Source organism: Bidens hawaiensis, unplaced genomic scaffold (genome assembly GCF_021521415.1).
Source record: "Bidens hawaiensis isolate Kalapana, Puna unplaced genomic scaffold, B.hawaiensis_p1.1 tig00013009_1, whole genome shotgun sequence".
NCBI lineage: Eukaryota > Viridiplantae > Streptophyta > Magnoliopsida > Asterales > Asteraceae > Bidens > Bidens hawaiensis.
Window position 1 is genome coordinate 180,510 of NW_027492094.1, and position 16,374 is coordinate 196,883.

Sequence of the window (16,374 nt, forward strand, 5' to 3'; positions counted from 1 at the left end):
TTGAATGGCGCCACGGAGTCCACCTTTGCATCGATGTTTGGTAGGGGGTAACAATCCTTTGGGCACGCTTTGTTGAGGTCCTTGAAGTCAATGCACATCCTCCACGACCCGTTACTTTTCTTTACCATCACAGGATTGGCTACCCACGTCTGGTATCTTATCGGGCGGATGATGTTTGCGCGCAGTAGATCCTCAACCTGCTCATTCATGGCCCTCGCTTTCTCATCCCCCATGACTCTCTTCTTTTGAGCAATTGGCTCTACAGACTTGAACGTGTTGAGAGAATGTTGTGCCAGGTCTCGCGGAACCCCAGTCATATCAGAGTGTTGCCACGCGAATACCGACATATATGCTGTGAGCAATCTTTTCATTCTCACCCTCGTGTCGTCTGATATCGTTGCGCCAATTGTGATCTTCTGCTCCGGGAATTTTGGGTTGAGAATCCATTCCTCTGGCGCGTTGTCTGCCATTGGAAGTTTCATTCTCCCCTCCCGCGGAGTACTTGTCACTGCACACAAATGATCCCGGTATACAAAAGTTACACCTGTTGGTGTTGGGAACCCCAACGCGCCGTGCGCTGGCGACGGTATGGCGTTGAATTGGGCAATCGTTTCCCTACCCAAGATCATATTGTGGCATGAAGTGGTGGGCAAGACCAAGAAGTTGACAACTTCGGCTCGCTTGTGTTAGTCATCCCCCATAGTTAGCTCAAATTGTATTTGACCTAGGGGATGAATGATTTCATTTGAAACACCAGAGATTGGTGCATTCATAATTTCAAGCCTTGCTTGGTCTGCCGGATCCAGTTTCCTGAAACATTGCTCATACATGATGTTTGATTCGCTGCCAGTGTCCACCAGGACTTTTGACACTTCATAATGAGCAATGTGTGTAGTGATGACAAGAGGACTGCTGATGGAAGGGCCTCCCCTGATTCTTGGGAAGATGACTTGTTGCTCGCGCCAATCTCCTTGTATTTGCGCGTTTCTCTTTCTTGATGTTTGCCCTTGCCTTCCTCCCTCGGCTACACAGATTCTTTTGTACTTTTTGCTGGCAGAGGCTCCTTCTGGTTGTTCATTTTCTGGTCTTGAGTTTTTTATCAGGTGAGCCAGCTTGCCTGATTTCACATCCTTTTCAATTGCATCCTTCAAGTGGTGGCATGCATCAGTGTTGTGTCCTGTGGACTTGTGAAACTCACAGTACTTGCCACTGTCTGATGGCCCCTTGTAGTGTAGTGGCTTGGGGCTTTTGAATTGGACATTCTCAGTGCTTAACACCTGTGAAGGCGTTTTAGTGAGGGGAGTCCATATTCTTGGCAGAGGTCTGTTAGGATCTCTGCCGCCTTCCCTCTTGTCACCCTCCCCGCGATTACGAACATCTTTTTGGGGCTGGGGTGAGCTTGGTTGCGCCTGCTTTTCTGCGGAAGAAAAACTGGTTGGTTGCAACCTGGACCATACAGAGTTTTGTTTGCCCCTTTTTTCTTTGCTGCGCGGTGACTCAGCCTGATGCGCTCTTTCTCTTGCCCTATCTTGGGCAATTTGTTTTTCATTTCTCGCGAAAACTCGCGATGCTTCCATTAACTTGGCCCACGTGGTGGGCATGCCATCTCTGTTTACGAGAGCTCGTCGGAGTTGATCACTGTGCGCGCCTTGTATAAAGGCCACGCGCAGGAGTTGCTTAGTTATACCTCCGATTGCCAGAGACTCCTGATTGAAACGTGTTATGTAGTCTTCAATCGTTTCATCATTCCTGCGCACGCAGTGCATGATGTCATCAGGGTCGCGCGTGTGTCTGCGCTGCTGTACGAAGTGGGCTTGGAACTTTTCCAATAGTTCCTCGAACCCATCGATTTGCCCAGTCGGCAAGCTCTTGAACCAGACACGCGCCGCGCCCGTGAGGCAGCGAGCAAACATGTGACACCATGTTGGCATCGTCCAGCTCTCTAGGTTTCCCGTGTTGTAAAACCTTGCAAGAAATCGTCTGGATATGTTGTGCCGTCATATTTACCCAAACCACTTGGCATCTTGGTTTTGTGCTGAATGGGAGCCTTCGCGATGCGCTCAGTGAACTTTGAATGTTTCACCAAGATGGCTGGTCTATACGGTGTGGTTACGTCCACTTTCCCTCTAACTGGTGGGCTGTACGGCATGTGCAGATCCAGATCGGCTCTGGCTCCAGGCGCCATGTTCACAGACGCGCGGAGCTGTGAGCCTCCTGCATGAGTATCTCGCGTCTTCCTCATGCTGTGCACTTCTTCATCACTGAACTCAGTGTGTGCAGTGTGAACAGAATGTCCTTCTTCCGGCGCGCGCGCCCCTTTTGTTCCATGAACAGTTTGCTTATCAAACGCTTGCCTTTGTGTTAAGTCGGCTAACTTTTTCTGTTTGACCATCTCATTATACTTGTCCATTAGACGCCGCTGCTCGTTTATGAGCCATTCTTTAGGGTCATTTGTTTCATCTTCTGGACCCATTGGTCCTTTTTGTTTCGCGCCGGCAGGATTTTGTAACGTAAGATCGTCTGGAAGAGTTTCAGTCTGGCCATGAGGAATTGTGATGAAAGGACGGTTACTGGTGGCGCGCGTAGAATCACGCGGCGCCCTCAGAAACTGTTGTCCCTCATTAACATCCTCACGTTCAATATCCTCCAGAACTTGATCAACGTTACGAACGCTAGAAACCATGGTGAAAATTGGTTTTTTATAGAGATCTGATGAGATCTTGTTGCCGTTGTAACAGTGGATGGCGCCAATGAAGAAACGTGGATCGACTCACTGGTAGACGATCTACTTTTCTCGGGTGTGATTATGCTATTTCACCGATGGTTTCTCTTGGATCTGGGTTCTTCCACCTACAAAATGAACAGCACCGTAAACTTACCCCTCAGAAAGGGACAGAGGGGTCCTCTTTGGGGTAACCCTCCGGTGTGAGAATAAGTATTTGTGGGAGAAGATAATAATATGTGAGAGTAAGGAATTTGGAGTGTATTGCTTAATAGCTGAATACTCTGTAATTGTCTGTTTCAGTGTGACTGTATGTTATGATCTGTGTGTTACTGACTGTAACTCTCTGTGATTGAATGTAATTGAATATGATTGAATGTCTCTCCTTGTGGAGTTGATGCTGTATTTATTAGGGTTTCCACTGATTGGGCTCAGACCCACTTAGGGCTTTGTTGGCCTCTTCCAGTTGCTTTGCGCCACGTGTCCTTTGGGACACCTGGTGCTTTTTCATTGGTTATAACCACGTGGTAGCACATAGGTTTTGCTGAGTTGTCCACCTTTCATTGGCAGCTGTCAACATCAGCATATTCTTATTCCTTAAAAAGATACCTTCTGGAAGGTTGTCTGACGTGCACAATCAAGGTTGCCCTAATCCTGATTTGGATAAGGACGAGGTTGATTATGTGCATGTGTGATATGCGCCAATCCTGAGGATGCGCGAGGTCTTCTCTTTATTCTCACGCGCAGATGTTTCATGCGCAGATGTGATATGCGCCGCGCGCTGATGCGCCACGCGCATATGTGATATGCGTGAGCATATGTGATGTCTGGGCATGTGTGGTGCCTTGGCATATGATGCCTGAGCATGTGTGGTGCCTGTGCATATGATGCCTGAGCATGTGATGCGTGAGCATATGTGATATGCGTGAGCATATGTGATATGCGCCATGCGCGTAGGTTTTGGCTTTGTGCCTTCATAATGTCTTGATTTCAAGCTTCTTGTCTATATCTTGTGGGTTGACCCGCCTTGCTCGGTGTTAAGGCGGGTACATACCTCTTCAATAACGATCATCTATGAAATCACTAGCCAAAGCTTACGTGATTAGAACTCGTTTTAAGTGAGTTCAATAGGTGGTAACGTGTCATTTCTAGAAAATTTGACTTAAACGTGAGACATCCTAGGACAGCTACAATTTTGATAAAGCATGTTAAAGTTTATGACATCAAAATCCATTATAAAATGAAATATAAGTATGATGTGTTGGGAATATGTAATTTAACTTAAGTAACGTGCCCTAGTTTTGGATTGTGACAACAGAGACTTCCCAAAAAGTTAGTCCTCTTAGTACTATTCCAATTGAGCATGCCTTGTGTGGAATTCTCCACTCATCAAAATTCAGTATGTCAAACAATTACCATAGTTATAAACAATTTAAAAACACATTAGTTTAGTGAACTCTTTTAAAAAAATAATACTTCCCAAAAGAATACAAGTCAAGGTATACTAATTAAGAAAACAACACTAGTGGCTTGCAAGAAGTACACAAGAAAACATTCTAGCTTACAAGCATACACTCACTTTGAGGATATTGGAACCAATCTAATAAAGCTAGCTTAAATTTGAGCTCCTATAAAAACAACATGTACACGGCAAAAACAAAAACACATGGTTTTACAATTCAACATTGAAAATAGAGGTTGTCATAACATGTTCTGTGCCTAAGTTGTTACCTATCCTATAGTCAATCAATATAAAATATTTTCGGTGCACCATGCAATTGATTCTACATTTTTACATCCCAACCAAGTATACCAAGATTCCCATTTGCCTTAAACTCACTCCTCCACAATAAAGGTAACAGGCCCTCTATAAAATCGGTCACACCCAATTCTGCATTCACAGCCAACAACAGACGAATCACCTCCCACTTCTGCTTTCACAAACTATAATCTTCTTATCTTTCAAAGAAATGGGAGGACAGAAATCTCAGAAGAAATCATTTTTTTCTTTCTTTGGCATATTTAATAACAAGAAGAGCAAAAGAGGGGGGAGGCGCGACACATGGGATGACTCGATGAAAGCATACAAAGTGTATCGAAGTGATCAACACCGACCAGGACGTTGGGCTGATCCTAGTATTGACAGCAAAGCTTCTGCTTACATTAAGACCATCACAAACAAATGGAAGCACCTTGAGGTGTCTGGCTAATGATCATTTCATAATTTCTGTGAACCCAATGAAGGAGCCTGTATGAATATGTACGTTAAAAGCTAGCTAGCTATCTGGTGTTATAATTGCAAATATCCAATAAATTAATTTATCTTGTTCATATGCTTGTTTTGTGTATTATTATTTTAATGATTTCTAGCTAAGGAGTACCAAGATATATTTGTATGCATATATCTGTCTCTTCTGTAAAGGATACGAGAATATTAATATTAAGATTTCCTTAAAACAATTTCTATTCAAAGAGCTGTATTTTTGTTGTTTCGTCTTCATCAGATGTCTTCATGTCCTATCAAAGAGAAAATTTCCAAAAAAAAAAAAAAAAAATCAAGTAAGGATCTGGTCATTTTTAAAAAATTTTAATTCTTCTTTCATGTCTATATATTGATATTGATGTGAGTTTCTTATGTTGTTGTCATCAAATAAAAGAAGGTTTCTTGGTAAGTATATTAATAAAAAGATCAAGGGATAAATACATTGATGGCATGTGATGAGCACGCACACACACATGCATGTGATTCCAGTTATTTTATGGTACTTGTGGGTATGTGAGTTCAGTTATTTTATGGGTTGTGGGTACTTAAGGATATAAATAAAATAACTGTGTATGATTGGTCGGTGTATGGGTACTAACCATGAGTGCCCCTTGTATTTTGTTGTAGCGTGACAATAATTACATTACAAATTATGAAATAATAATAATTACGTTACTCGTAAAGTGACACGAAATATATTATTACGCAACCTGTACTTTTGTTGTGGTATTATTATTCTAATTAGAATAACTACTAAAATGTCGTCACACTCGACCATTTTGTATGTCTTGAATGATAATTGTGTGTGTACACATTCAGCATAACCTATTTGCTATTATCTGTTATTAACTTCATATAATACTACAATAAAATCAACTATAAAGGAAGCCTAATGAAAATACAATGGAGATATAAAAACATAATAAATCAAATCATATCCCGTGATTATCACAGTGATAATTACAATAAAACTTAACTAATATATGAAAATCGATCTTTGTTCATACTTTCATTTGGTTACTTCATTTAATTTTTAATTTCTCTACTAAATACATATCCTTTATTTCCATTATAAAGCGCGTTAGAATAGTTGTTCGTGTTAAAACTTTCATGCTCAACCCCTTGCTTAAGTTATGCTCATAATCCTAATCATTAGCACGTTCAAACACAATGGTTCAAGTGGACGAATTAAGCCTCCTAGTGACCAGAGGTTCCAGTGGACAGCATCTTGTTGGATCTAAGGAGTGGATCATCAGTATTCAGTAGTAACTTTGGGGTTTCCATTGTTGATGGAAGTTGTATAGAACCTAATCATCGATTGGAACCTATTATCATACTAACCTTAAAAATCTGTAACTGATTGATAGAAACTCACGAGTTGTAACTTATCAGCAACAGCTGTAAGTGGTAGTAACTAGTCATGAGAGGTAACTAGTTGCCAATGGTACTAATAGGTTCAGCAACAACTTGAGCGATGAACACTAATAATAACAAAGTTATTATTGACCCAACGGCAATCAGCAATAACTGTGTTAGTAGTTGGCCTGCTAATTATAAGCATCGACTGAGTTATTAGTTGGCCTACCTTGTTCCCCATATTTAAACTAAATTTCATGAAAACTATCAAAATTGGTCGAGATTTACGTTTTTGTTTAGCAAATTTAGCCAAATAAATTATCATTATTTGGTGAATTTAACCGATTAATTTCTTTTATGTTTTACCCATTTGACCAATTTATAATTTTGCCATGATAAAAGAAAATGGCATATCCCGAAGATAATACTTCTACATTAATGTAAACATTCTTTTTCTTTCTAAAATAAAACTTTTAATTGTGTCACGTACATGGAAAGATAATAGCAACAGATGGAAAGACCCGACTTTTATATGTGATATATATAGTTACTGTTAATATATTTAGGTCTTAAAGTTTTATATATAGGCATTTATAAATTATAGGAGATGTAACAATGTTTTAAACAAACAAATTTATCATGTGGTTTCCAATTGAATTCTTCTATTTGTGGGAATGTGGGTATCTCCATGAACTTTTGACATAATTCTATTGAAAATGCTTTTGGATTTCTGTGGTGCTCATGTAAAAGTGATTTATATTGACAAAACTGAAAGCCTTCGGTCCGTGATTCCAAGTGATCGACTATTAACCAAAGTGAAAGCCAACAAGTCCACCATGTCTTCTCATGCAGGGAATTATGTCATTCAATTGAAAGAAGCTTGTTAATTATTGTAGATTCCACCAAAGGCCAATTCTCCAGTCATGACTTGACTTACATTATGGAAATTCTTGGGAGTCTCATATGGAGAAATAGGTTTCGGATTTAGCGAGAGGGTTTTCCCAATTGTGGGTTTTTTTCTGAAGGTCATCACGTTTTGTTCTTTGGGCGGAAGGGTGATTCATTTGTCACGGTAATCCTAGGTGTCCGAGTCTATGTTATTCAAAACCATATATATATATATATATATATATATATATATATATATATATATATATATATATATATGGTAAGGATCCTAAGAGAACACTTTGCAAATTGAAAACTTTGAGAACCATTTTGAACCACTAAAAACACCTTTAAAAAAATATTTAAAAAAAATCATAAAACAAAAAATAATAAAAATTTTAAAAAAGTAAAAAAAACCCAAAATTCTTATTTTCATTCCGGTTTCACAAAAAAAATTTTAAAAAAATAATATTTAGTTATGTAATATACACATATGTACATTATCATTTATCTTAAATTATACACATGTGTACAAAAAACATGTAAATGTACATATATGTATATATTATACATATGTGTATATAATTTAGCTAAACCGAGTTTTTTTTTTATATATGAAACTGGGATGATAAAATAAGACTTTTTGTTTTTTTACTTTTTTGATTTTTGTGTTTTTTTTATTTTATAATTTTTTTTATTTTTGGGTTTTTTGTGGTAAAAAATGGTTCTCATATTTCTCAATTTCAAAAAGTTCTCTCATGATCCTGATCCTATATATATATATGTATGTATATGTTTAAGTTCAGAGGAGATGTTAAGTTATTGCGAGAAGTGTGAGAAGTCAATCCAGCCAATCACAAATTTTCTTTTAGTTTTATTATTTATTTCTAAAGACATATTAGTTTAATGGACATTTTTATTCAAAAATAATTCAAACTCAAAAATTATCTTGATTACCTTCGATAGAACATCAATTTTTCGAATTTCTCTCTCCAAAGTCCATTCCTCTAAAACACCCTTTACCTTCGTATATATTGAAAAGAACATTCTTAACAGCTCCTTTAAAATTTGTGTGAGAGAAATCTCTAAAAACTTTTAACGGATTGTAAGTGGTTGTGAGTGAAAAAGAGAAAATTTTTTTAAAAGATGATTAAATTTGAAGGAACACTGTTCATTATCTATTTATTTTTAATATATTTGAAAGTGGTTGTGAGTAGAAGAAAGAGAAAAATAATGATAAAGATGTAAAAAAACATTATTTAATTGTACATGAAAAAGAAAATGTAATGTTTTTTAATATATTTATAGAGATAGAGATAGAGAAACTGCAGTAAATGCTCTAAGCCAACATAATACACCCGCAACACAAACAAAACTTAAAAAATAATAAAATCTACTTTTTAATAATCATTGTTAAAACTTTATAATATACCAAACTATTATAAAGAAAAAAACCTAAACTTGTGCTTGTACACTATCTACATAACAATAATGGTTTACTACACATAAAACATTACGTGTTACATAACACTCAATATATCATACACATCATATTGCAACTAATTTTAATTTCCTTTTTGTTTGTTTTTAGTCTTTCGTATCTGGTTATGAATCCAACACATAAGTTAATATAATTTTAAATAAATTTGGATCCACACTTACATAATTATAAATATGCAAAAATAAGTTGCGTGGTATGTAAAATAACATACTAAAGTTTATATAAAAATCATACACATGCATACACAAACCCCTATATATTAATACACAAACAAAAACCTGCAGGGTTAAAACCAAAAAAAATTGCTACACGGTAGAATATAACATACTAATGGTTATTTAAATATCCTACACATACATGCATAAACCACTACACATTAATATACAAAGAACACATGTAAAAGAAAACTAAAAATAACTGCTACACGGTAGACCATAACATACTAAAGTTTATATATGTCCTACACAACGTTTTTTTGCTTATTTCCAATTATGTAGGCTTGGAACCAAATTTGTGTAGGATTTTTATCAATTTATGTGTAGAATTCGTAACGAGATACAAAAGGCTTGAAATGAAAACAAAACAAATAAAGAGGACATAATAGTATGAGTTTCCAAATATGGCACTAAATCAATTAGACTAATATGCCCTTAATGTTAAATAAATAATAAAACTAAAAGAAATTTGTGATTGGCTTATATATATATATATATATATATATATATATATATATATATATATATATATATAGGGGATGGATCTTGCGATAAGTAATCTTTTATTGAGAAATGCGAGAAATAGATCACAACCATTGATGACAAAGATCAAAGGTGGATTTTACAAGATGACATATTATTAGATAAAAGGAACTTGTAACCAGATTTTAATTAATAGATGTGCAAAGTAGTAAAATATATGTAGCTATTAAATGGAATTGGTTTTAATGTCCCTTGTTTCACTCTGTAACCTATGCACAATAAACGAGGCGTGATTTCTTTCCACCCACTTTCTACATATTAGAGACCGTTCAATTGAATTATGGCTACACATAAATCGAAGCACACAATCATCTCATATATCAGAGTATCTTTAAGCATCAAATTAGACATTAATTTAGCCACCAAATCCTCTGTGATATCAAATCGTGATACACAATTGATAGAATTAAAGTTTTTAATTCCAATCGGGTTAGTATAAGAAGCAAGCTGCGATAATCACTTGGTTGCCCTTGTTCTCGAAGTCTGATTGGGGTTTATTGGTTGCTATTTTGGTCAAAAGCTTCAAAAGTTGTTCATCAGTTGTAGGTGTAGTTGTTGTGTTGTTGTTGTTTCGATTATGTTAGATGTAGAGTATGGCCTTGATGATGGTGTATGCTATGTTATCATAATATGGCTGATCTTGATGTATGCTTTGTTAACTGATTATTAGGGTTTTCTAATTGAATGATTACATGCTGGCTCTATCCAATAGAATTTCAGTAGTTTCGAAACTAAATAAAATTAGTAGGTGTACATTCACATAATCCAGTAGACTTGGTTATTGTCATCAATTATAGCCGTGATTTAGTTATTGGTGTGTAGATTGTTTGTGTATGAGTTATTAAGTTTTGTGTGTAGATGAGTGTTCTGAGTGTGCCGTGTAGATGCGTAAAGTGGTCTGTGAATCTGAATGGTTGTGTGTATGAGTTATTAGGTTTTGTGTGTAGATCAGTGTTCTAAGGCATCTGTGTAGATGCGTAAAGTGTTCTGTAAATGTGAATGTTTATGTGTATGAGTTATTAGGTGATGTGGAAATGGGTCCACGATGTTGTTATGTTTGTTGTGTTGCGAAGTCGGTTGATTTGGAAAGTTTGTGTATGTACTAGTACGTCGGTTGGTTTGTAAAATTGGTTCAGTCTGCGTAGATACATCTTGGTAGAGCTGAGAGAGCCTCATGTTCGTACTCAGTAGGTGGATCTGAGTGTTCTGTGTAGACGCATAAAGTAGTATGGTATTTGGGTTTGGATGATACTGTTAATGCAACTTTGACTGTGTGTGATATGATGTGTTGTGTGTAGCAACTGGTAGTGTATGAGTTGGTTGTATTGTGTATGTGTAGCAAACTTATGTGTAGGTTATAACGAAGGATAAGTATGAACTTGACTGTTAGCTTTGTGTTGCAGGTCATAAGCGGAAATAGCTAGGTTTTAGTATGTCGACAAGTAAGTTTTTGTTAAGTGGTTCTTTGTTTTTTTAATATACATAATAGAATTTAAATATGGTTGGTGAGGGTTTTTTAGTAAAAGTTTGGTTTCTGCTGTGTAGAGAGGAAAAGCGAAAGCATTGTGATCAGAACAAGCTTTTCAAAGTTTGTGAATGATATGGGGAACCCTGTTGATGTGGACGCGGAGGAGGAGATTCAACGTATGGTTGAAGATTTGTTGTTTTGTGTTTAATCAGTGTTGGTTTTGTATGTATGTTAAAAATCATGGGTTGATATTAAAGCAATAAATGTGCGTGTAGGTGATATCGAAAACGTTTCAGAAACCACGAAGGTGCTGAAAGGACAACGATCACCCGCTAAGAAGAAACAGAGAGGTAAGTATATTCTGTATGAAAAGCATGTCGACTATTTTTATTAGTAGCGTATATTTATATGGTTGTTAACTTATATTTTATATAATTATAGGCAAAGTTCCTGATGATGAAGGTGGATCTCATGGTGGGGATGGGGTGGCCATGGCAGTAATGGATGTTGATGACGACTTTGTGGACGAGCAACCTAATGTAGGAAATCAGGAACTAGTAGAACCAAAACAAGAGAAGATGAAAAGAAAGCCAAAGTATGAGAAGTATGATGTGCCAAGTATTAGGACATGATCGTCTCCACACTCGTTGTTTAGTGCAATGAAAAAACTTTCAAATGCACAGAAAGAGTGTGTGAAGGCAATGGGTTTTGGTAAGTTTATGGGGATGACGTTGGACGGAATACCTGGTAATTTGGGGTTCTATGTGATGGACAATCTTGATACCACCACAATGACTGTGAAAATCAGCAAAGGTGGTATAAAGATTTCAAAGTCCGGTATTCATGCGTTGACCGGATTACCAAATGCGGGTGTTGTAATCAGAAAATCTGATGATGCCAAGTCCGTTCTCACCGCAAGTAAGACATGGAAAGCTGCTTATGGTAAAGGAGATCTGAGCCACCCCGATTTAGACAATATATTAGGGGAGTATGAAGAAGCGGGCTGGTCATTTAGGGTGGATTTTGTGATGCTCTTCATTGCAACCATGGTTGAGTGTTCTGGCAACGGTAAATGTCTGAAGGCGTTCCTACCTTACTTAACCAAGGAGTGTGATTTCAAGAACATAGATTGGTGTGAGGTTATATACCGGAGTGCTAGAGATTGTACGGATAGATGGAAGCGTAATGAGAGGAAGGCTTACTATCTCGGGCCCTTGACGATTCTTAGTGTAAGTGAACTAACACTTTAATGGTTATTTGCATTGTTGTATCGTGTCTAATGTGCGTGAAGTTCGTTGAAACTAGTTTGTGGTTACGTAACAGCCTGGTGAAGGTAGTAAACGGTTTAGTTGTTTTGAGATATAAAAACTACTTGATTAACGTTAGCGTAACCGGTGTAGTGATGGTGGATGCTAATAATATTTTTAAATTTTATAGCTTAAAAATGTGAGCATCGTATGTAGTTATATGTTTTGAAAGTATTTATTTGTTGTGTTGTTGTTGTAGTTGTATTATGTTGACATGGTAACAAGCGACCACATACCACGCACACTATTTAATCTTGGGTTTGGTGGCTGGACTTTGGAGAAGTTGAAGGAAAGACAGAATATTGAAATGGCAGGGGTGGGTTTGGTAGATGTAAAAGTCCGGAGGTTGTTGTAGAAGGTTGCAAAAGGATTGGTAAAGTCAAAGATAAGAGCAAGGCCAACAAGTCAGTCAAAACAACTTATCTGCAGGTATATAGGTAGACACGTTGTATATATTTAATGAGTAATATAGTAACGAATATATGTATGACTGAGTTTACAAAACCTTTTGTTGTTAATTATGTAGGAGAAGTTGGAACGTATGGGGTATGTGTTTGATATGATTCACCAGTGCAAGGAAGAGTTTGAGAAAATAGCGAAAGTCGTGTGTGGTGAGTATCCAGGAAATGATGAGGTAAAGGAACTTGCCGAAAAGTACAAGGAAACCGTTCATACACAATGGGAGTGGCAATCTGATGTTGGTACGTGTGGAAATAAAGAAGTAGGTGGCAATCTGTTGGAGGTGCGGGTAGAAACTGGTAAACCCATGGATGTTTGGAATCAAAAGGGGAGTCATGGTAAGGTAGACGAGAATAACCGGGAGAAGAGGCTGGGTAATACGGAAGAAGGAAAAGGAGAAAATTGTTCACGTGAAGTTGTTAGTGTATGTGCGGCTGATCCGATTGCCTCACAGTTTTGGAGTGATCCAGAAGTTGTTAAAAAAATTTGTGATAGTGCAAACAAGGCAAGCGCCGGTGGGAGTGGATGCGGGAGTGGCGGCGTAGGTGGATCTGTTGGTGGGAGTGGTAGTCGTAGGTTGAATATGATGCAAGAAAATGTTGAGGTTGTCGATGAGCCTTTATTTAGTTTGGGAATAACACAAGTTGCTGAAGGAAATGTGTTGAAGACACCAGCCACAACAACAATGTCAATTGATAAAATGTTGGCGGACGATGAATTGAGGACACCGGCGAATGAAGACAGACAAGGGACTGATGGTGATACTGAGCACGCACCCTTGGGTGTGTTGTCAAGATTGATTGCACAAAAAGGTAAAGGCATCGGAAGGGAGAAAAGGGAAACACGACAGAGCTACCGGGTTAGATCGCCGTATATGAAAAGGCCGATGGACATTCAGAGTAAGGAAGATAAATATGAAACTCTGGTGTGGAGGTACATTCATAGGAGTGGTGGTCCTGAAATGTAAGTTTTGTTTGGTGCATTTAATATTTTGATAGTATGTCGTCGTTAATGGTTGTAACCTAGATGTGATGTTGTGCAGGGAAGCCGTTTTTATTACTGATGAAGGTGTGGAAGGGTATAGAGGTGCTTTTGAGTCACTGCAGCCTGACATGACAATTAATAGCAACGTACTCACATGTTTCTCGATGGTAATGAATGAGGGGGAGGCGAACAGGAGTGACTCGTCACCGTATCGGTTGTTTCTTGGACCCATCGTGCTTGTAAGTCGTGATATTGTTATCTAATCATAAAGGCCGAAAGAATTTTATACTAGTATTTTCTGGTGGGTTGGTGTACAATTTATTTTAGTGGACATTACACATGGTAGATATATAGGAAGCGAATCGGGACATATTTGTGATGGACACATTAGTTATAGACACATAGATGCTGGTCGAAAATGTTGTGCAGGTAGTTAGGTGTGTCTAGTAAATTGTTGGAGTTGGTGAAGGTTAAGTAACGTGTAAGTGTCAGCTATGTTTATTGATAAGGTGTGGTTGTTGTTAGTAGTATAACCATATTAATAATAACTGGTTGTGTTTTAATTACAACATTGTAGCATATTTGGATTTAAAGATGTGACGTTCACAGCGGGTCTCGGGATGATCAAGGAGAGTGTTAGGCGCGCTAGAAAAACGATGCGACAAAAATGAAATTAAGACCATATGAGATGTTTGTTATACCTATTGTGCCGGGTGGCCACATCTATCTGGTGTGTTTTGATGTGAAAATTTAACTGTTGATGTGTTAGATAGTGTTGACAAGTCAGCAAACAAACGCCGGTCGAAAGCCCAGAAGAAGTCGGATGAAGAGTATGTTGGGTTATGCACGCGTACGGTCTTGAAACTGGTTAGTATGTTTTGAATTGTGTACGACTTTTGTTTACTTTTGTTTTTTGTTTAATGGTAAAGTTTTATGTGTTAAATGATTGGTGTTGGATGCAGAAGGAGTTTTTTGTGAGCTATTTAACAATTGTGAATCATCAAAAATCGTTTCCAATTGAAGGGGTAGAACCAAAATGGTTGAAGTTAAAGTGTACGATAAGGGATTACGAGGAGTCCGGGTTGTTTGTGCTGAGGCATATGGAGACATTCATGGGTGGAGTGAACTGCAGATGTGGACTAGGTGATGGGTCGTTGAGGTCTAAAATGGTGTTACACTGCTTAAGGGTAAAGTACATAGGCATGATCCTTCTAGCTCCCATAAACAAGCATAAACCGATTATCGATGAAGCGGTGATTAACGATGAAAGTATGACAAACTGAAGGCTACTACCTAAGTTTAATGGTTTTATGTTTTAAGCGTTTATGTTTTATGGTTTTTATGTCTTTAGTTAATTTTCGTTAAACAGTTAAACTATGTTTTGTGGGCTACGTAGACGGATCTGATCTGATGTGTAGTCGTTTGTGATGTTTCAGCCGTTGTACATGGCTGGGTTTTTGTGTTTGGTTAATGTAATCGGATTTAAGTAACCTAATGAAGTTATTATGTTTGCAACATTTTGTATGTTATTTTATATGTAGTTGGTTAGTGGTTAAAATAATTTGCGCGTATGGTTTGTGTTTGCCAGAAATAGATAATTGGGTTGTGATGTTGTATGCTAGTCATAGCGGTTTTTGTTTATGTGTTTGGCATTAGAAGGATGCGTGTCAAAAACATGTGGCGATAAAGGTCGGATGGGATAATGAATTGGATGTAGGTAGCATAAAATGGTTAAATATTGATCATGTGATGTGTGTTAAAACAAAGCTGAATGTGTATTACATGAGGAGCATCGGTTTGCTTAAATGTGTTTGGCGTTAATGTGTAGGCACCGACGCAACATAAGTGGATAGTTGTAAGACATCCTATACATCCATAGTTAGGTTAAGTGATTTCACAAGTGTGTGAACTTGGTTGTGTGTTAATGTTTAAAAATCGGTGCATGTGCGTGTTGTATCCTAACATATGCGCCTGTGTACATACGAAACCTACAAATACACCAACATAAAACAGATGTGCCTACATAACAAGCCGCGTGCGCATGTGTAGGCACAAAGTCCAATGAGATGTCATAACACACAAGTAAAGCCATGATGCGTACTAACAAAGAGATATGTGCACGTTGATAGATGATGACGTAGACGCGTACGGACGTGAGCGTTATGGTAGGGACATACATACCAACGGATGTAATTACATGCATGTGGGCGTACGGAGGTACAATGTCATTGCGTATGCGCATACACATAAGTGTTAACGCGCGTAGCCAATAGTATGTAAGCAGATGTTTGACAGATTTATCTGTGCATGTTCGTGAACAAGTGTGTTCGTATGTGCGTAAAAGCCGATGTACGGTATGTTATGTAAGAGCAGGCGTTGGCGCCAACTGCTAAAGTGGCTATATGTACAGGTAGAGTTGAATATACATTTCGACATACATGGGTACATCTGTTTATAAGAACAGGAGTTAAGTTTTAAGGCAGTTGTTCATCAGTTATAGACCAGTAGATATACGGGTACAAATATATAATTTCGAAAGGGAAGTATGTAGTCATTGTTAAACACACTGATCATTGGTTTTGCCATTCAAGGTGAACAATAGGTGTTATTGAAGCAGTGGGTTTCGAGACACATGCGTATAATAGTTAACAATAATTTGCCAATGGCT

At 37.7% G+C, this 16,374-nt stretch overlaps 1 protein-coding gene across 1 annotated transcript in view; it reads right to left on the reverse strand.

Annotated features, from left to right (window-relative positions):
* The window catches only part of LOC143543001 (uncharacterized), a 146,660-nt gene that overhangs the window by 112,405 nt on the left and 17,881 nt on the right, over positions 1-16,374 (reverse strand). The window lies entirely within an intron of this gene.